Here is a 21,883-nt window from a genome sequence, read left to right as displayed (position 1 = left end):
AGCAGCGCGGGGCTTCCCTGCGCCCAGGGAAACACCAGCTGCCGCCGCTTCCCGGTGCTGCGGGGGATGCTGTAATGCCGCCCAGCCGCCGAAGCCCGCGGTGTGCTGCTCCTGCGGTTCTTCACCTCTCCTTGGGATGAAACCGCCCGCAATTAAGAAAGCTGAGGTTGCCTAGCTTGCTCAGCTGTCGATCCTGTATTGCACAATTCATAGCTACCTCTTCTTGTTGATTTGGAAGGAAACCTGACCCGCACTGTCAGACTTAGAATTGGCAGGGGTAAAATTTAGGATTTTTGGTATTTGGTTTCTTGATTTCCGTACCTGGATTTTCACCAACGCGTGTCATAGGTTTGCAGGCAGATGCTTTTGTAAAATGGATGAAATCTCAAATACCGTGCTAGGTAAATATAAGTAAGTTACGTATCGTCTGGCAATACCATTAAGGGTAACAGGTGATAAATAGCTTTCTACGAATGTAATATCCGTGCATCGCAAATGTGGGGAGTTCTATAAAGGAAGTTAATTCTTTTTCACATCGGTGGATGCTAGTGTCATCATCCTTACGTAAATCACTAGGGAATTTTCCTGTGGCACAAGCCATTTAGGCAAGCAAATTATTTAACCTCTATAGAGAAACAGTGTTACACACTGTTACCACTGTTATCAAATATATATTTTTATTTGAGTTCATACTCAGAATAAGCAAAGTCCTAATAAAAGATGCATGTGCCCCACCCTGGTAAGTTTACGGCCTAAGATGCGAAGGCTATGATACACACAAGTACTTACCACCCTAAAATACGTGAGCGTTAGACATTTAAATGCCTTTCTCCATCAGGGCCTTAGATCCTTTTAAGTAGCCAAAATAAGAACATAATTTGATTAAAAGCATACGATCAAAAAAATTGCTATAGTGAATTGAACATCTAGTCCAATATCCTGGCTCTGACTATAGTCATTAGCAGATGCTGAAGGGAGAAGAACGTAAGAAACAGGGTTGGTATACAGAGATCTTTCCCTGGTATATCCTTTCAAGTTCCAGCAAACCGTAGTACAGGGATTTCTTAAACTGGGGTTTGCTCCCAGACCATCATATTTAGTAAGCCCTTGAATTTCTCTACTCCCTTTTTTTCATCTGTTTATATTTTGGTCTCAACCACATTCTGTGGCAACGGGTGCCACAATTTAATTATGATTTGTGTGAAAAAGTACTTCCTTTTGTTTGCTATGAACCTGCTGCCTGATAATTGCATTCAGTGCTCCTTGGCTTTCGTATGTGACAAGGAGCACATACTGTGTCTGTACAAGGTGCTAGGAGTGTCCCCTGACACCAGAGCAGGTACAGCGCTGGCAGTTCAAGTCCCTTCATTTTATCTGTCACTGAGTTGAGAGGTCTGCCTAGAGGTGTAAAGCCATATTCAGCCCTCGGTCTTCATGTTGAAATCTACGGATAAGAATAGTCATTCTTTTTCTTGTTATGCAACATGGACACTTGTGCACAAAGAATTGCCCTGAACCCATGAACTCATTTCAGAAGGCTACTGAAAAGCTGTCTGTTGAAGATTAACTCCCTGCGCTATTGATTTGAATCGAAATCTGACTGACAGCTTGGTGAAAAATTCCCTATCCTAATCCAGTTTTCTACCTACCCTGAAAATATGAAATGTTTTATTCTCAAACTGCAATTCTTCATTTTTGAGAAGTATACTAAATACAAAATGCAAGCTATATGTCAAGGGACATATATCTATGAACTCTGTACATTTGAATTAGCATCGCTTCTAATTGTTCTGTGTAACGTTCATTATAAGGATGTGCATATTGAACAACATGCATAGTTTCAAAAGTAAAGTTTAAATGTCCCATAGAATCTGACTGCTTTGGAAGGAGCTGTGACACAAGTTCTTCTCCCCAAGAGTACTACTGAGTTCGAATCATGCTTGGGGAGCACTAGTATTGATCAGACCAACATCACAGAAAGCTTCCCTGATCTCGCCGGTAGCCCCGCTTTGATTTCCTCGCAAGAATAATAGAGGAATAAGAGACCAGGGAAGTACAAAAGCACAACCCGGACCCAAAGACCCGGAAGTTCTCACAGTTCGAAATCAGCTGCAGACATATCTTGGAGCAATGCAATCCACAGCAGAACGTGGACAGGTGGAGAACGGTAGAAACCCACATGAGTTGTGAAATCCTTCACAAAAAATAAAATACTGGGAACCTCAGATGCTGTAATCCTCATCTCCCAAAAGACTAAAAGAAGAAGAGACTGAGTGGTATCGTTATGAAGACAGGATAGGAGGGATGTCAGCCAGTCTCAGACTTAAGCCAATCTCAAACTAAATGTGAGAATGATTTTCCACTTATAAGTGGCATATATGTGTATATATGTGTGTGTATATATATGTGGCAAACCATATATAGAGGGAGTATATAAACTTTCCTTCACAGAAAATACATTAGCTTAAATAAATTCTACAATCCTAGTATCTTTTAAATAGCACTTTCTTACTTGTATGCTTCACACGCATGCCTTTAAGTATGAAACATATGGAGATTCTTATGAATACGCTAGAAGTGTACTAAGTGAAACAGTATTAGCTCTTACAGAGATGTTCATCACAGTTCCATTAGCTCCCTCCTGATCATGTCTCCATGATGTCAAGTAGGGATTTATTTCGCACTTGTACCAAGGTCTCAGCTTCAGCTTTTTTAATGAAAAATATATCCTCACCATACTTGTAGTGCTTACTCTGTGAATAGAGAATGAGTTTTCTAAGAACAGAAAATTCATGTGCTAATTGGCTTGAGTTAAAATCAGTTAAAAACTAACTCCTTCAAGAAATTTAGCATTTCTGTTGACCTATTCTTTGTCCTAAGTAGTCTTAATAATGAAATAACGCAATCAAACTTTCCATACTGTTAATTAATAAAAAGCTTGTGCATAGGGTATAAAAACAAATGAATAGATTAAGTTGTAATTAGGTTTATCTATTCATGGTTATGGTTAATGGCTATAACTATACAGGCTGTAAGCAGGCTTGTGTGAGTAGCTTTGCTGCCAACCCCTGGGGGGCTGCTGCACCCTCCAAAGGAGCTCAGCCCTTCAGCTTGGCACCTCTGTGGGTCTTGGCTACAGTAGGTCTGAGGTAGGAAGCTGCATGCACATCTCACTTCAATCCTCTGGCAAGTTAACCAATTCCGAGATCTCTTTTCTGCAAAGATTTTGTGTCTCAACCCGAAGTCGGGTATCTGCACTCAGAAGGTATGCAGCGGTACAGGCTTGGGGAAGAGTGGCTGGAAAGCTGCCCAGCAGAGAAGGACCTGGGGGTTCTGGTCGACAGCCGGCTGAACATGAGCCGGCAGTGTGCCCAGGCGGCCAAGAAGGCCAATGGCATCCTGGCCTGTATCAGAAATAGTGTGGCCAGCAGGAGTAGGGAAGTGATCGTGCCCCTGTTCTCGGCACTGGTGAGGCCGCACCTCGAATACTGTGTTCAGTTTTGGGCCCCTCACTACAAGAAGGACGTCGAGGTGCTGGAGCGTGTCCAGAGAAGGGCAACGAGGCTGGTGAGGGGTCTGGAGAACAAGTCTTCTGAGGAGCGGCTGAGGGAACTGGGGTTGTTTAGCCTGGAGAAAAGGAGGCTGAGGGGAGACCTCATCGCTCTCTACAACTACCTGAAAGGAGGTTGTAGCGAGGTGGGTGTCGGTCTCTTCTCCCAAGTAACAAGCGATAGGATGAGAGGAAATGGCCTCAAGTTGTGCCAGGGGAGGTTTAGATTGGATGTAAGGAAAAATTTCTTTACTGAAAGAGTGGTTCAACATTGGAAGAGGCTGCCCAGGGAAGTGGTGGAGTCCCCATCCCTGGAGGTATTTAAAAGACGAGTAGATGAGGCACTTAGGGACATGGTTTAGTGGACATGGTGGTGTTGGGTCAACGGTTGGACTCGATGATCTTAGAGGTCTTTTCCAACCTCAATGATTCTATGATTCTATGATTCTAAGGTTTCCCTTGGGACTGCTGCTGTCTCTAACGTGCACAAAGGAAGCAGCCATGCAGTGTGACTGTGGCAGGAACCTAGGGGAACGCTTAAAGCACACAACCAGATGAACGCAGGGTCTGCACTGCTCCTCCTGCCCAGCCACCATGTAACCTGGGCCTCGGCTAAACGTGGGTCCTCCAAACCAACGTAGGGGCTTGATTCCCTAGTGTGCTTTATCTGCTTTGCACTGCTCCAGTGATGCAAAATAGATGTAAACTCAATTCAAATGATGGGTGTGCTTTGAATAATTTGTGCTGTTCTGGTATATTAATGAATCTGGGCTTAAATTAAAAAAAAAAAGAATAAAAGTAATGCAATAAATTTAAGACTGATTATCATATCTTCATATAAGTTTTGAGTGACAGCTTTGTCTTTAAGTTTCTTGTTTATAAAATATGAATGAAATGTTTCTCCTTTCATACAATCGAAATTTTTGTACGTTATTTACTTTGTAAGCAAATGGCAGTAAGTTCTTAGAAATCAGTGAATTTCTAGACAGAATGTGTGTGGGGAATTACAGGTAGGGAGGTGGAATAGAAATAAAAAGTTAAGAAAATCTTAAATCCTAAAGCCAAGCATTACATATTGCTTAAAGACACTCAGACATCTTAAACACCAGATCTGCACTGCATAATCTTTCTTCATGCAAAAATACTATGTATGTAGCCTAGTTTCTTCAGTGAGAAAGGGAGTAAATCAGTGAGTGATGCATTAACACAGCTATGCAACTTCTGCTAGCAAAGCAGCTTCGTTTAAAGCAGCTTGGGTCCTCTCTCCAGTGATGCCAGCTCTGTGCTTGCTGAAAGATGAGAGAGACTACAAGCTGGACCCCTCTATATAGCCCTAACTCTATACGTACGGACTAGCTGACAGTATACCAGAGTAATGCTGCCTTTAAAGGGAGACTGCCACTCTGTCACACCTCCCTGCTATAAAAGTCAATTGATTATGCCACCTTGCTCTGTAATTTTAGTTAGGTGCAAATCCAAGCAAGACTTGGTCTTATTCTGTTTTAGGAAGGCTGAATATGGTTTGGGCTGTTTTGCTGTGTTATGTTTTGCTGTGTTGTGTTTTGCTGTGCTGTGGTATGCTGTAACAATGTCTTCATTTATCAGCAACTCATGTCAGTTACAGTGAAATAATCCTATGGGATAAGGCAATTAAACCACAGGAATCATGGATGAAGGCTGTCATGGTATCCTTAGCACAGCAGTTTTATGCCTACTGTAGTTCAGACAGCTTTCGAACGAGAGAGCTCAAAACACTGGGCACCCCAAGAAGCAACGTGTCCTAGGCACATCGCAGCCGCGGCAAGGAGCTGCAGGAAGTCCTTACGTTTCTCACAGTACCACCGGCTGGCTGGTATCACCGTATACACACTGATCTCCTAAAAGCCTAAACTAGAGGGAAGTGTATAGTAAATTTTTAATACCGTTGTTACTGTTTATCATTTACGTAATGAGAGCAACCTTCTGAAGTAAGGAATTTCTTATCCAATCCACCTTATTATGACAGCACTGCAGGCAGCACGCGCTCTCCGATACTCACATTGCACCAGACCTTTGGGTGGTGTAGATGCTACTTTCTCAATGATTTGCATCATATGAAAATCAAGAACAGTGAGTAATAACTTCCTGTACAAGGGCTTCACAAGTAGCCCTGTTTTAATGAATGTAGGTGGGAAGTGTGGTCCTAATTACTCAGTGTCCAAAAGGTACTTTTATTTCCAAGTCTTATTATCTTCAGAAATTACAAAGTCCTAAAATATTAATCAGATACTTCATAGCTTTCAAGATGGGTTTGGGAAGAGAGGAGTGAGATGTATGTTATTTTTTATCATTCAGATAGAATAGTTTAAAAATATATCCACAAATTATTTTGATGCTTAACTCTAAACTAGTTTGTTGGAATGCAGTTGTCGTATAATGGTCTAATAATCTAACTTGATATATCTGATAATCAGATATATCAGCTTGATATATCTGGTAATCTGGTAACTGGAGTCTAATTCATAGCATTTTTTCACTATTATGTGTGCCCAAATATTTTTATAAACACTTACTGACCTTCACAATGTAAAAAAAAAAAAAAAGATTATGATAATAATAATCAGAGTCTCTCAGCTGTACGGTAAGCATCGTGCTGACCAGAATAGACAAGGATGTTGTCAAATTCTATGTCTGATTATTTGATATGTAAAATCAAGTCATAGAGCTACCACAAAAAATGAAGTACTCGTGTGGCGGGGATCTTGAAAAGGATAGAGGGAATACCTCTACGCAGTGAATGCAGCAACTTCATAAATTATGAAGTTATGAAAGCAGCAGCTTTGAGCCTATAGCTCATGTAGGACGGGGCATTGGTCAGTGATTCACTATACAGAAATCTGACTGTTTATTGGATTTGTCCTAAGCTCTCTCTGCAGAAGAACCATCCCGTATCAAGTATCTGTCTCAAAGCCTATGTCTGCACTGTGAATTGCAATGTAGGGTAGAGATATCTGACAAAGGTTGGACACTCGAAAAATCTAGTTAAAGCAGCACTGAACCCTGTGCAAGAAAATTACCTTATTTTACCTCTACTATCTGTATGTCATCTTGCATCCTGCAGTATAGACCACTCAGAAACTGAGAAATCCACTCCTGAAATTTTTCTATTTTTAAGCTAAATGGCTCCATTACCATTAAATATGTTCCATACTCTTTCAACCATTGTTTTAGCTCTTCTTAAGCCTGCTTCAGTTGATCAATAACCCTCTTCATCTAAGGACATCACAACTGTTGTTTCGGTAGCAGTCAGTTAAAAATACAGAAGTAAGATGGCTTTCACATGGCTGTCTAAGATTTCAGCTTTATGTAGCCAAGGTAACACAGCTCTTTTGGGTGCAGGATTGCACTGAGCACTTCGTTTCCTTGCCATAACTCTCAGCTCTTGTTAGAGTCCCAGGTTATGTCTCTGTAAAATAACAAAAGCCTGAGCTTGTGCACCAGAACTTGGTCGTCTACACACTAAATCGTTAGAATGGTCCCAGACCTGGCTGGAAAGTTACCACAGTCCAGGGACCATTCCCAATAAAATGCTTGTATGAGGCTGTCCTGTTATCCAGAGCAGGTCAGTCTAATTATATGAATATAACTAAATTGGCCATTTGGCCTCAGAGCCAGAGAACAAGCCCTGGAATTGCTTAGCTTTCCAGTACAGACACATCACATCTCTTCAGGATATAGCCTCTGACTTCGGCCTCCATCTTTTCTTCTTAGGCATGAGATATTAGATTCAACCAAAGGAAATCCATGTTTGCTGTGATTTACTTACCAATGGATCCAGATCACCTTAAGTCAGTGATTTGTCCTTGTTAGCTTATATTGTTCCCTTGGTATTCGCCTACTACAAACAATAGCATTAGCGATTTTTATGGTTCCTTCTGTTTCCTTCACAATAGAGGAGAAGGTTATTAAGTTGTATAAAAGAACATATTCCTGAAGGATCCAGTTAGAAACACACCTGCTTAATAATTATTCCCCATTTTTAATTTCAGACCAAGATTTATCAGGTTTTAATACATTTAATGTTTAATATGTTGATTTTTATCATGTTTATTCTACAATCACAATGTGTGTACTCACAGAAGTCAACATATTTATATTGACAATATAGCCATCAACTTTGGCCATCAAATTGGTAATCATAAAAAATTTTAACATAACCATCTCATACTGATCTCAAATATATATAGTTTTTAAATTTGTATTTAGCATAACTCATATTGAATGGCTTTAATGATATTGAGTTCATTCAAGTCCTTCATTTCTTTATTACTATCAATATTCTAAAAAAAGATTCTAAAATCTGTGGGATGAGGTAGGTATGATTTATGTTCAAAATTCATTTCTTTTATACATAACAGGAGAGAGACTTGTTCAAGCATATTCAGCAAGGAAGTGTAGAGTTTAGGAAAGGGGAGTGGCTCATATCTGCATGTGCATGATATAATAGGAAAATTATGTACCTTGTGTGACTTTGCTTCTGCTGAGCATTTTTCTTGGTCAGGCATATAATGCTGTCACAAATACTGTGACCTGGTTTCATACAATGTGTAAAAGCAGGTGACATTTCAGGAGCTTTTAAGAAAATAGAGAATCCAGAAAGTTCAAAACAGTGAAAGAGGAGGGGACTATCCTTCATATTATTATTTTCTTGAGAATCTAGACAATTTAGTAAGTACTGAGAACAAATACAGAACACATTATGAAAAGGCTGTTACTGTCTTTCCAGATTTCTGGGATTTAGACCTAGTAAGTGTCTTAAGATAATTCTCCCATCATGCCATCTTTTCTATAAGCTCACTTTTCAAACAACCACATCACCCCTGCATGCTGGGACAACAGCACTGCTATTTCACAGAAAAGAAATACAGAAACATGTCATTTAAGTGATTACAGGATCACACAGTAAAATAGTGGCAGATGCAGAAATTAAATATAAGGGGCAAAATTCAAAATTCTTGTTGATTTCAAGGGTCAAAATTTAACATTAAGAATCTTGTCTCCCACTCCACTTGACAGCTTCCCTTTTACCAAAGTAATGCTCATATATAAAACATCAGAGAGAGCTTAAGATCCAGAAAATCTCCAGGACAAAAATGGGAATTTGCAGTTGAATCAGAAGTTAGTTTTTCTGATCAAATATTCTCAGACATTCTGAAGATGACATCCAATATAATTACACTATTCCCTTGAATACAGAACCTGAATATCAATATGAAAAGTATTAGTTATGGCCATGTTAGAAAAAAACCCCTCAGTAAGCAAAATACTTCAAAAACATGAGGACTTCGGATAGTTGAGCAATGTAGCCCTACATTTAAAAAATCAGAAAGAGAAGATGGAAGCATATAGCAGGTAGCATGATACCTTCTGTATATATCTCCTGACATTCAGCTCATCAGTTCTTTAAAACAATCTGGGATTTTTGTGATCCATTAAACCATTACCTGTAGATCTGTCATCCTCATAAAATGAGGTAACTCCAATACAGTAAAGTCAGTCAAATAACACCTGTCCTAGCTTTAACAAATTAAGTATAAAAAAATTCTGTGCACATTTCTTTTGGCTTGGTTGTTAGTCTTGATGATAAAAGATCCTGTAAGATCACAGTTATAATACGCACAAGAAAATGTTTTTAGACGTAATAACAGAGAGTGGAGTAACTAGTCAACTCGCCTAATTCTAGTAATGAATGCAGCATACCTTTTCTAACCCCAGATTATTCTGAATTTTAACACCACTGCATTCTTGGGCTTGATCAGAGCTTGGTCTAGGGGAGATGCTTTAATCAGTCTATGTCAGCATATACTTTATCTTTGCTTATATATATTTCTTCGTAATTTAGCCTAAGATACTTTGAATTAATTGCCTTCTGCTTACCACAGTGAGCGAACACATCCCTGGGCTGTGGCATAAGTTACCACCAATCAACTCCTCCAGTAAATTTGCCCTGAAGTATGCTGATGGCCCAAGTAAATGCAATGTAGTTTATTTCTTAATGAAAAGAAGTTACTGCACGTCCCTTTAAAGATGGGGGGAAAGGTCTCTGAATTCAAGTAAATATGGTCTGAAAGAACTTTAATGTAAGAAGAATAAATTTGTCTGAAAGTGTAATTTATTGCAGACCCAGCTGTAGATGGGATTCAGTTGGTTTAAGGTTCATAGGGGTTTTAAGACTCCAAATAATTGAATAGCTATTAACGTGTAGGGTATTTTTCCATTAACTTGAAGGGACTTCTATGGCAGAAACTATTCTTACATGCAATGCTAGCCATCAGTCATATTTCAAACGTGATTGAAAGGCTCTATTTAGGCTCTGTTAAGTAGAAACTGTTCTGCTGGACAGTGAGATCATATGCAACAAGGGGACCGAATGCCAGAGACACCTTGACTTTGACTGCACCCTATGCTGTGAGGTACTGGCTGGAATCACCTGAAGACAGTATTTTATGTTTTAAAACCAAGTTGGGTACTAGTCATACAGCAGACTTTCTTTTTTTTCCCTATGTTAAACCCCAAGCTATGTAGGTGAGAGACTGTTTTAAATTGTGCTACAGTCCTGTCCCCTAAGGTACAGAGTGTATCCAGCAGAGTGCCAAGCAAATCAACTGCTATCGAACCAGGCTGGCAGCGTGTGCTCAGCAGCATTCTGGATTAGACTGCTTTTCATTAGTATGGCCAATTCCAGCAGGTGGCTTAGTAGTAGTTTTAGGAACATTGGAAAATAAGAACATAGGCTGGAGGGAACACCCTGGCTAATTGCATCCCAATCTCCAGCTGTTTCCAGCAACCAGTTCTTACCTTTCCTTCCTTTTCTGGATCAAGTTAATATTAAAAGCAGGAAGGGTTTTTTACATCTGTTCTTACTCAAAGGCTGTTCCAGAGCTCCTGTTGAAAACCTTTTTCTCATTTCCAGTCACATTTATTCAAAGATAGCTTTCTCCCCATTTGTTCTTGTGCAATCATCCATATTAAATTGGTCTCCCTCCATTCCATTTGTCCACTTGACACACTCATCTCCCTCCCTTTTAAATATTTGTCCCAGTAATGCTTTTTAGATCAAACAGATGTCAGAAGATGGAGGGAACCCTCAGAATGCAAAAATCTTTGTATCTTGTGAAGAAAGGGGCCTCAAATACCATGGCAGCAGCACTCCTTCCAATCGCAGAACCCCTCCTCCAGCCCTTTCCCTTCATAACTTCATCTGTGGAGCTCCCTGGAGTAGGAATACAGTGGGCTGCGTGACTACTCCATGAGCATCCTCTCACCCCATTTACGTAAAAGGGATCACTTGCTAAGGAGTATTCAAGGTGCAGCTAACACCTAAAGAAATCTTAGAAGTATGCTGCTTGAGTTGCAGTGCTGTGACACAGCGCGATCCTTGCTGTGAATAGTGGCAGCAAAACACATGAGTTCATGTGTGTAAGAAAAGACTCACCTACATAAACTTGGGCGGGGGGCCTAAAAGTGTCTTTTTTTTCCTCTGTCACCAAGATACATTTCCATGTTGATTTGGATACAAGAAAGCTTCAGTATCAGTATAATTTCTCTTCTCAGACAAAATGGCTTTTTCAGGAAACTTCTCTAAGTTACTTATAAGTGCTTCTCAATCTTGGCATCTTGTAGGACTAGATAAATAAGCAAAATATTAATGTAGACACTTAGATATTGGTCTAGAAGAGCAGGGTTCCAGCAATAACAACTGTGTGATGCAAATGCTTTGGTTCACCTACATGAGATTACACAGGACAAACAAAAATGTCATCGCTTTGATTTGTTGCTGCATGAGTCACCTTCAAAAGAAAACTCACATCACAAGAGAAAATTAAACATTTGTCAAGGAAATGAAGAATCTGGGCCACTAGGATGAATTGGCTGATGACTATTCTTCGAGTTCAGTTCTGTTATGAACTAGGTATTGTTGACCCACTTGCAGACTTGAACGGAAACAGATGCTGCTGCTTCATGAGGGTTTCGCACTCACATCTAAAAAGTTGTCTTTACACCCAAGAAGAGGTTTGAACTGACAATAAGCATGCCATATCCTTTATTCTGCTTGCTATCATCCTGTGTGTTACTATGCACTGAGAAAAACACTCAGCCCTATCTCAGGACAGGGACCTCACTAGGAAACAAAATTTGGCTGCACCCAAACTTATGGTGGCTGAGCAATGACCAAACATCTGATGTGATCAGCAGGCAGCTACGCCCCCCCAAAAAATGCAATTATAACATGACCTCAGTTTATTTTTTATATTTTAAAAAATTGTATTGTTCAAATAAACATAAAGCCATTCAGATACCGTCTAAATTTGGCTTCCAGACTGTTTCAGATTTTGAAGGCATTGTCACTGCTTGTGAGCGATGTATAATGGAAATATAAAGGTCGGTGCTGTTAGCACATTGAAAACATTGCCATCCACATCTCCTTCCTAAGATGTCGCATGGGTGACATACCAGCGGGCAACGTGTCACGAGTATTATCGACATGTGTCAGAAAACAGTCCCCTGATCAGAAAAAGCAGCTACCCTGAGGTTGTAGGTATGCATACACCATTTGTTAAAGGCCAGTCTGGAGCTCAGACACCCCCAACAAACGTGGGGACAACACTAAGTTGGTCTGGGTGCCCAAGTGATAAGCACTTATCTTTTGAGTGTCCAGTGGATGGTTACTCCATCAGGCACCCCACATCTCACGCAGGCCTGAGTGCCTGAGCCTCCCTGGCCCTGCTGCTATCGTGATGCCACACACAGGCACAAGGAATCTTGTCATCTTGTTCACAAGGCAGCGATGTGGATGGACCATGGGAACTTGCCATGCTTACAGCTGGCGGGGACCTGTGGTTTTTGTCCCCTTGTAAGCAAAGCTTCTCAAAGGCAGACAGAAAGTTTCCACAGCACATGTTTATTCTTGCTAGGACTCTAAACTAATCTGCAACTCCCCAAAATAAAAATTTCAGGTGTGGATTTAGACGGAATATTGTTGGCAAGAATAGCTAACCTTTGTCAGTCTTTCTCCAGAAGTCATTGGTCATAGCACAATTATAGCAATAAGGCTGTAAGTTAGGGTGAAGCCAGAGAAAGAAAATTCAAGAAGTTTTGAGACATTTAGATTGTCTTTGAGAACAATCTATAACTTCTTCCAGAATATTAATGAGAATGGGAAGGTTAGAAGTAGATTCGCAGTAGTATAGAGGATCAGTGGCCAGGGATGGTTTCTGACAGTAAAAGAAGACATATACTTTCTTAAGGTGCTTGGTGCTACTGCATTCTGAAAGATGGAGTAAAAAATACTCTCCACAAAAGTATCATAGTACCTGCCCACAGGTCTATCCCAGTGAGGAAACATGTTAGTCTGAATCAATAATTGCAAGGCAAAACTCCTTCCTACGTTTCCACACAATGGAACAATGAACATGAACACAAGCCTCCACCCTAGCAGAAAAATCTGCAAAATCTTACTTTGTGACCAAACATGCAGGCGGTTCCATTTAATTCTGACTAGCTCTTTCCACAAAACTACAAAAAATTTTCCTGCAGGAGGAAGTGCTTGAGTCAGCTCCACAGAGAACAGAAGTTTACCCTATTCACTAAGTGGGATGAATCTTCTATTGAGATGCTAAATATTGTTTCACTGCCTTCCATAGAGCCCTTCCATAAGATCTAAAGAACTTTTTATGCCACATTTATACTCATTGTGAGCCTTTTGCCCCTGGCTCTCCAGCTGTTTCCCTGCTTACTTCCTGAGGCAAGAACTGCTGAACTTGAGGAGCAGGAAGACTGAATTATGACAGGGATTGTCTACAGAAAATTTTAGAGAGTGTGTACGCCTCAGAATTGGCTATCCAGATCTTCCAGGAAAAGGAACAAATCTCAAGAACAGAAGTAATAACCAGCACAGACTGAGAGAACACAGAGATGTTAAAAGGACCTTTAAATGTAAAAGGGCAAGAAACAGGCATAATAGACATCAAGATTGTAATGGTAGATAGCAATGAAGGGAACCGAAGTTAGAACATGAGTCTGGATACTAGTTAGTGAAGAAAAAAGGAAATTAGTGAAGAAAAGGTGAATTAAATGGCTACAGCGATATAATCCTGGAAATATGGAATAGGAGAGTAGGATGCTGAAAAGTAAAGGTCAGGGGGCAGAGGGAGGCTATTTGCTATGGAAATGGGAAGGAGAGATGGATTTTAGAGCTCAGAAAAATGAGTAACAGTATTTTGCAACAGATGAGATGATAAATGAAGGAGAGAGGAGTCGATGGTGACTGAAGTTTAAAAGGTTGGGAACAAAGTGATTTGAAAGATTATGGTACAGAACAGAGAGGAAAATTTGGAGAGGAGATAAAGACATTTTCTCTCTGTCCAATCAATTGAAATTGCCAGTGCAACATCAAGGAGAAGAAAGCCATTCCCCAGTGGGTGAGAGGCTGAAAAGAGCAAGATCTCACCAACACTAAACTGACTACATGGGTGCCAGCGTAGACTTAAGTCCACAGGGGAACATGCTGTGGGAAAAAGAAAACCAGCATTAAAGAACTAGAAAAAGAAGCAGGAGATGCTGAAGAATTTTGTAGTAAGGACTGAGGGGAATGGAAGAAATGTATTATAGTCACTTCTTTTAAAAAAAAGCTGATTTCTAATAGCTTTTGGTTATTAGATGATGTTTGTAGCATCTGAGGAATTCAGTCTTTATAAGGAGATGTTTGTTCAGCCTGAATAATTAGAAAGATATTACTCAAGTCTTGCTTTAAAAAAAAGTGTCAAAAATTAAAATAATTCCTTTATATGCAATAAATAATGACATATGGACAACACCAGAACAACAACAAAAAAACCCACAAAAACCAGGTTCAGTTTTCCTTTGCTATCCGCAGCTAGAATTTCTTTCTGATGCACTCAAAACTATGTGCCATTCAACTAAATTTCCTTGGATCTGGAGATAACAGTAGATCAGAACTAACAATTAGATTAACACCCTATTCCCGCTCCTCCTTTCTGATCCTACCCCACACTCAAAATAAGTAAGACACCTCTGGCTAAGTAAAAGCAGACGACCTTCTTGAATAGAAAGGAGATGAACTTTTCCAAAGCTGTGCTTTCTTTGGATCTGGAGATCTGCACGTGAAGAGGAAGAAGGCAGACAACTTCTGACAGCAATAAAAGTTCATGCCATTCCTAGATTTGCTTTACGTGGCAAATCTACTGGAGGCCTTTCTTATCCACAGCATGCTTTCTATTACAGGACTAAGGTACTAAGAAAAAAGGTACTATAGAGCTAACGCAAGTCTCCCAAAGATTTTATTGCTGTTAGAGATAATTCAAAATTTCATTGTATCCTGATCAATACCCTTAACATCTAAAACCTGGCTTTGTTTCGTTGTTTTTAAAAAAAGCCATTTCCCGCCATCCAGAATTTCCCTAATATTATTTTTCATCAATTCTGTTTATGGAAGATACATAAATATTACAGTAGCATAGTTATTGGCAACACTGGTGTCCTTAGTACCAACCCTCTGGTAAACAGAAAGTGGCTGTTTCAATAATGTCTGAATATACATTCTGGGATCAGATCTCCATATTTTTAGGGATAGAGGCATTACTAATTGTCATTCTTTTTGAGGAAAACATACTTTTTAAACAGAGGAGAAACAAAAAAGTGTAATTAAAATATTTCACATTTTACATGCAGCCTTCCAGGATGAGGTATGTGTGCACAGGTTGAACTGGCCTAGCATGGAGATAGGCAGGGAAGAGTTTATCTTCTTTACTCAAGCTGGGATGACAGTAGCTGCTGTATGCACCTTGGCCCCAATCTGCTACAGAGATTAGGCATCCAAACTAGGACTTAGTCCTCTGTACTTTCTTAGTCCTCTGTATCTAAGAACCCACAATATCCCATTCCCCTCACACCCTTAGGTACCCAAATTTCCCCAGTCAAGTGCCTTGAGTGCCTGTTACTTATGCTTCGACCTGCTTCCAGCTAACTAAGTCACAACCAGCTCTCATCAGGACACATTTTCTGCCTCAGATCCCAGAGGAGCTAGGTCCAGGAGACATGCTGAGAGTGTGCTTCTCATTTCCTAAAAGAGCTGAGCTCATCACAAAGCACAAGACACAAACGAACAGTCATTCCAAAACACAGCCAGAGAAGGAGGCTGGTCAGAAGTAAGTTTTGTGGTCGTTTCATCCCTCCTGCCCTCACCAAAACTGTTGCCATTTTCTCCATTTTTCTTTCATAAAACAAAGCAGAAGGGACAGCTCTGGCCGGGATGTGAGATACCTGGGTTTATCCCATGTGAATCTGAGGGAGTTCAGACCTTCCCTTCCCCATCACAAGAAGCCTGCCCTAATCACCAGTTTTGTGTCCTGAAGATATCCAAAGGGAGAAACAGTCTCCACTATTCCTGTTGACACTATGCTGCTTTGCAAAAAAACCTACCCAAAACCCCATCAAACAATTAAAGAGTAATTAGCCAGAGAGGCAGCAAAGTACCCACCATTACAATGTTCAGCTGGGAGCAGGAACACCTTGATTTCTGCTCTGTTTTAAGCACTAAAGAATGTGAGCGCCACATTATTTAATCTTTGCAATATTGAATAAAAGCAAGAAAGCAAATCCACTGTTTCCTTTTTCAAAGCATATCCTAGTCCTTAATGTGTTTTTAAAAGGGATGACTCAGGGTCCTAAATCTAGGAGAGGGTCGTGGCTGCAAATCTCAGTCATTCTGCAATTCAGACTGGGTTTCTCAATCCCAGGAAGGGACAGGGTAAAGCACTCTCTTGGACACCAGTCCTCCACTCCTGGTTGTGCAGCAGCTTAAGCCAGTCTAAGCCAGAACTGCTGCTCCTCTCTCCCTGCCTCATGTAAGTGACCGCAGTGAATCAGTTCAGAGACTTAATCCATCTGACGACTAATCATTTGTTTCTACAGAGTTAGTTTTCTGCCACAGCACCTACTGGATTTGGGTTACCACATGGTAGAAACACATCACCAGATGCTTCGACAAGCAGGAGTCGAAGGGCCGATGGCTTGGACTTAAGTTGACCAAAGCTGCCAAGGAGCTTCATACTTGGGGTGCTGCCTTTGGGAATTCATTCTGAGGTGTCTCTCCTGTCAAGGTATTGCAGATGCCCAGGTACTTTACACAAGGCTGTTCCCTTCTAGGAGGCAAAACCCCCAACCCTCTAAAAGCAAATGGCTCGTTGCCTCTTTGCAGCCAGAGTTGTCTGGTCTGGTACCTGCAAGCCAGCTGAGCGGGGCCAGCTCTGGGAAACCCAGAGCTCCCCACAATGCACTAGAAGCAGAAGGAGCATCAGGCTGGCTTTCTCATTTCTTCATCTTGGTAATAGTGCCCAGGTGAACTGTATGATTTTCTTCTTCTGGTGTTCTAGATTTATTTGGCTCCACTTTTAACTTTTGGGGTGATGCTTGTGTTTAATATTTGTTATCTTACAAAAATATGATCATATACAATAGGACTAACATATAACAAATAACTGAATCAAAAGCTAAAGAAGGTGGTTCAACTTATGAACTGTTGTTCAAACAAATGGAAAAATGTAACTAGGGAGCACATTAAAACCAACAAAGTCTGAGTGCCTACTTGGGACAAAGACTAAACCTACAGTAAATGTTACATACAACAAATAGCCTGACAAGTTCTCTTCAAAGTTCTGCAATTATTATTAAGTGGATGTACAACCTGACCGGACATCCTAAAAGGTATTTATCCTTGCATAGAAGTTCTGCAGCTATGTGGAACCGTAACTAGCAAATTCATTTCTCCTCTACCCCATAGTTTCTCTCTCATTTCTTTTTTCTATTTATACTATAGTCAAGTCTCCTGGGTGACTTCACCCTTCACCTGGGTGAAGATATTCACCAAACCTGGGTGAAGAGTGCACTGAAGGTAGACCTTTTCTAAGCATTTCTTCTGATACAGCATTTGGTCTGGGCATAGATGAGCTCTTCTGGGAGTAGTGTCAGACAATTTTGAAATTGTTGCTTTCTGAAAAGAGATCATTTGGTTTTAATCTTTCAAATGCCATGGGGACATCAAACAAGACTGTAAGGAAATTACTTCCTGGGGTCAGGACCCATGCTGATGGAGGCAGAATGTGGATGGATTTAGGAAACTCCACTTAACGTTTCTGAATTACCTGTCAGTCCCTGCTCCAGACACCTGTGGAAGAGACAAGAGGCTATATGTTCCCCTAGTCCATGAAATTATTAGTATGACAGGAGTCATATATGGGAAATGAAAGCTGTTGTTTAAAAGTGATTGTAGGACTGAAACAAATAATGAACACCACCTTTGGTAATTCCAGACAGGTCTCCCTTAATGCAGACAGGTCCACTATTGTGGCCCCACACAGTAGCTTAGAGAAATGCAAATAGCAAATTTTTACAAGTTAAAGTTTTTCTCTGGTTATCTACATTTCTTATTTATCTCTCACTATCATCTTGTCCAAGTGCTTCAGAATCTTAAAAATCTATGTCTCAAGTCCAAGCTCGACTTTGACTGTCTAGTCAAAAAGAAAAGACTCCTTTCTGCTCATCCAATAGTCAATCACATGTTCTTCCACCTGGATTTAGAAAGCAAGGTTTAAGTTTACGATGAGCAGAAAAGGGACCTGCATCTCTTGCATCCCCTAGCTTTGTATCTGCTAACAGTAACATCCCCTTTGATGCGACCTATGCACAAGTGAGAAGTCTGGAGTCACTCGACTCAAAACTGGAAAGATTTTCGAATCATAGATATGTTTCATGAAGTGGAAAAATTATTTTGTACATGAATAACTGGAATACATCATTTCACAACCTGTAGTCTCCAACTACTATCGAAAGAAGTAACTTACTAAAAGACAATAAGCAACAATTTAGTCAGGCTTCTTAAATTTTAGGATAGCCCTCAGCTACTGGATCATCTTTCCTCTCCAGTTTGTTGACTGTCTTTGATCAATTGAGTATAATGCCTGACTTGGGCACAAGTGGAACTTCCTTTATTAACTATTGATTAAAGTTGTGGTGAATGGCTGTTGTAGAGAGTTTAAAGCTTATGTTCTTTAGTGGAATCTGAACACTTACTCTTAAAATGCCTCTGGCTCATCTACTGACACACTGCCAGATGTGAATCATAGCACGACTGCCTGCTGCCTTCTATGTAGAGTTGGACACACTGAGAGAGTGTCCTCATCTCCCATCACCAGATTTTCTAATTAGTGACTGTAAACATTAACTCTGCACTGCTGTTTTTTCCTGAAAGGAATGTCTTGCTTATACACTGTCAGATTTTAGGATATGAGAGAGCAGTGAAGATGAACACTGAAGACAAATCAGATAAAGAATCAGTGTGGTCTGTTAGGGGAATACAATGGCTTACTGTAAGGGAACACTGTTAAAACCAAAGTGTAATAAGAGAGAAGGTTTTATGCTAAATTAAACTTTAATTATCAGGATTGCATCTGGAGCACAAAGTCATTTCTTCAGTTAAAAAGCATGCAAGTATATTTCTGTGAGACTAACAGACTGACCAACTTTTTTAAGCCTTCCATGAAAGTGACACAAATGCACAGAAACAGGAATAAATGAATAAATGGGGAAGCAACATTTCTATCCATTGCTGCAATAACTTAGATGGAAAAGGACACACCATTAAAAGAGACAGGGTGATAAAAGCATATCACTAGACCGCTAAGTTTGCCTTGTGCTTTGCTGTAAAAGCTAGGGATCATCAGGCTGAGTGTTCTGAAAGCTTCTCCATTCAGCAGGACTCAAAAAAACAATTCCTACACTTTGTTATGAGTCAAGCCAGCAAGATGTTTTTAATGGGCTTTCAGGCTTGATTTTGGAAATATCATAGTGTCACTTATGGTAAAACTAGAACAAATAATAGCATCTGTCTTGAATATAGCCATCTCAGCCCCATTACACCATGGCAATGCCATTAGAAGCAAACTGGTTTTCCTGTCCTGTCTGTCTATTAAGTTATCCTCCAAAATGATAGCATTCTTGCCAGGAAAATTTGCCAAGGATGTCTAAAGAATGATTAACTGTTTATATATTACTTCAATTTCTCCATCTATTGCAGTTTCTGATTTCCTTTGGTTTATGTTTTGAGTATCACATCAAAAAGTAATTTATTGCCCCCATTTGACAAAAATAGCCTCCGTATCTGAAGGAGGCTCATGTTTAGTTTGCATCTAGGTTAGTATAACGGTAGTTGGGAGATTATGGATTAGTTACTCCAGATTTAGAGAAATTCAGCTTTTCAAGAAGCTATGGTATATGAGGTTGGTTGCTGGATTTGGGTTGGGGGTTTTGGTGGTGTTTTTTTTTTAAACATTGTCCTGCTACCTTTCCCAAAGCAAGCATACCAAAGTAACCCATGTAAACTGCAAGTGTGCTAACAGGGTGATTAATGTCAGCTGTCACTGAAGAAAATGTTCGAGCGAGCAACAGTGTACACCATTTAGCATGGAATGGAAAACTTTGAATCTCTTTCTTATCATTTTGGTGACAGAATCTGACTTGGTGCTGAAGACCAAAGTATTGTTCTCTTGACTGCAGCTTAGCCTCCATAAACTTACTTGAGCTAATGGACTTTCAGAGCTAAGCTACTAGAAAGTCATAGCTACAGCACGAAATGAGACTGAGATTATTCCTGAAATCTGAGGTCAGTCTGTTAAAACTACATGGCTTCTGAACCTCACTGACTCAAACTGCAGTTTCCTGACATGATGATAGAACATAAACCATCTTCCTTTTTGCCAAGTGGCTACAAACTACTACTAGAGCCCTACAGGAGATATCTCTGCGGCTGAAGCATAAGCACTCACTGAATAACAATGAAGCAGTGTAAGGGAGGATGGAGCACAGAGAAAGGGACCAGAAAAAGCTGAGACAGCTGACAGAACTGCTTTTGTAAAGGAAAACAAGGTGAGCACCTGCAAAATCCTGCATCGTGGCATATGTCATCCTCTTGAGCAAGGAGTAGAGAGTAAATTGTCCTCTGCATTTGCCCAGGAGTAATCCTGACTCATTCAGGAAACACAGTGTATCCAAGCTATTGCTTGGCTTTTCATAGAAATAGTCACTTTGCTTCTGCTTATTCTATAGCAATTTGATATCTCAGTTCTCAGTATCAAGCTTCTTGACTATCAAGCCAATAAGGCAAAAATCTGAGTCCTATACCATTCCCTCATTCTTCACAGGAGTAAAAAACACAAGGGCTATCCATTCTGTGTTAAGAACTTTGTCCCTCATTCCTCCTGTCATAAAATGAAAAGAGGAAAAAACCAAAGAAAAAAAAAGTAGCCCTTTAACTGTATCTAATATGAAATTTATACAATTCTAACTGGGGACATCTGGGGGGTTCAAGAAAACTTTGTGCTCTAAATCCTCACTCGGTGGTTTCCTGTATAACTCTGCAAAAAATCCCACCAAACCTTTATGCGCTTGCTTTTATGTTTATATGACCTGTTATAGGAAACCAAAACTCATCTTCCTTTCAGGGTTATTTTGGGACCTGATTCATATCTCAGGCACTTGGAGGCTGATGGAAATTCTATGCAAGTGCATAAAGCTGCTTTCTTACCAAACTGTGGCTTTACAATAGCTAAGATGGAGTTAAACCAGAAATACATCTAGGCAGCTTTATTGGGTCACTGGTTAAAATGATTACTCTTTCATGTACACTACAGCTGCTCTTTAAATTATGCCTCTTCTCCAACAGCTCATGTAAAGCTTACTGCTCGCTATTCAGTTTCTCATTTTAAAATACCAGTTTATATAGCTTTTCCAGTATAAGAGTAAAGGGATGGTAAATGGTGACTAATAATTCCTAGATGTATTTATGATTCATCACCTCTAGAAAGCAGCTATGCGAATAATCGATACCTGTCTTGTGAAAGAAGTACCAGGGAAATTTCTTAATCTTTGAAGCAGAACTTTTCAGGCAGCAGTCACTGTGTATCACTCAGTTTTGCATCCGTGACCCATTCAGTTGTCCAGACAGGAAACCTTCCAGACGGTTCATGTGCTGAGCTGCAATCAGGACTAAATACTATATTATAATATTCAGTAATCTCGATTGTCGTCACTCAGTCTCTGCAGACATGGGCAGATTCATAGAATCATAGACTAGTTTGGGTTGGAAGGGACCTCTAAAGGTCATCTAGTCCAACCCCCCTGCAATGGGCAGGGACATCTTCAACTACATCAGGTTGCTCAGAGTCCCGGCCAACCTGACCTTGAATGTTTCCAGGGATGGGGCATCCACCACCTCTCTGG

Source organism: Aptenodytes forsteri, unplaced genomic scaffold, assembly GCF_000699145.1.
Source record: "Aptenodytes forsteri isolate BGI_AS27 unplaced genomic scaffold, ASM69914v1 Scaffold82, whole genome shotgun sequence".
In the NCBI taxonomy this organism is placed as follows: Eukaryota; Metazoa; Chordata; class Aves; order Sphenisciformes; family Spheniscidae; genus Aptenodytes; species Aptenodytes forsteri.
Note: the sequence above shows the minus strand (reverse complement) of the source record.